This window comes from Podarcis tiliguerta (genome assembly GCF_965153285.1).
Source record: "Podarcis tiliguerta genome assembly, chromosome: 8".
Taxonomy (NCBI): Eukaryota; Metazoa; Chordata; class Lepidosauria; order Squamata; family Lacertidae; genus Podarcis; species Podarcis tiliguerta.
The window spans coordinates 72,787,555-72,788,389 of record NC_139541.1 but is presented as its reverse complement, the minus strand read 5'-3'; the positions used below and the strand labels follow the sequence as shown (position 1 = coordinate 72,788,389).

Genomic DNA, 835 nt, shown 5'->3' with positions numbered 1-835 from the left:
TCACAGGAAAACAACAAGGAGGCCTTTATTCACTGCTAAATCACGATGAAGGCTTATTTACAAGAGAACTTTGATCAGCAGAAATCCAAAAGTAGCCAAGATGAAAGACCCAGAAGAAGGAGCAACCTTGTTCTTGCACTTAATCCTCGAATCTACACTGCTAGCCTGAGGTATAGTGTCCTTTGGAAGCTGACAGCTGGCGGTGCAGCCCTTACGAATGAAATGCACAATGTTCCCTCCTGCACATGAAAAACAAAGGGTAAAGGTGAGAGGAGGAGTCACTGCTCCCAGTACCATATGCAGTTCCTCCTATAAGTTGATCTCTTGGCCCCTCCCTGCTCTGGGCACACAGCTTATGCGAAACTTTGACCTGTTCGCCATCCTGGACTGGCTGATGATCTCTCTTACCCACCTATTGTCGCATTCCTTGAAAGGACAAAACAGAGGTGTTGATCAGCCCTGCATGTCTCCTTCTTTCCGGTGCAGCTGATGCCGGTGGCATCGCAAGTCTCACATTGCAAAACAGGAAAGGCCTCTGGAGGAAGGGAGAAAAAAGGTTTCACAAGGGGAAAGGAGATGGGGAAGTAGGCAAATGCCGCTTGAAATTCACCTGTGTGCCACTTGTGGCTGTTTTTGCAGAACCCAGGGCTCAGTAGATTCTATGCTGAAACCAAAACAAAATTCAGTAACGGGCCATTCGTATGCAGTAAACGAAATACATTTGGCAAATTTGCACCATTCCTTTGTATGCTTTAATTTACTAATGAAAGTTCCAGTACTGTTTTGAGTACTTTTCTGACATGGCTCTTTATTGAGAAGAGCAATGAACTATGCA

At 45.4% G+C, this 835-nt stretch overlaps 1 long non-coding RNA gene across 1 annotated transcript; it reads right to left on the bottom strand.

The window, feature by feature from the left end:
- Positions 1 to 538, bottom strand: LOC310682700. Its single transcript, XR_014514110.1, has 2 exons — positions 413 to 538; positions 1 to 239 (listed from the first exon to the last, which is right to left on the bottom strand). It is a non-coding gene; the product is annotated as an uncharacterized lncRNA (long non-coding RNA).
- Positions 539 to 835: the final 297 nt, after the last annotated feature.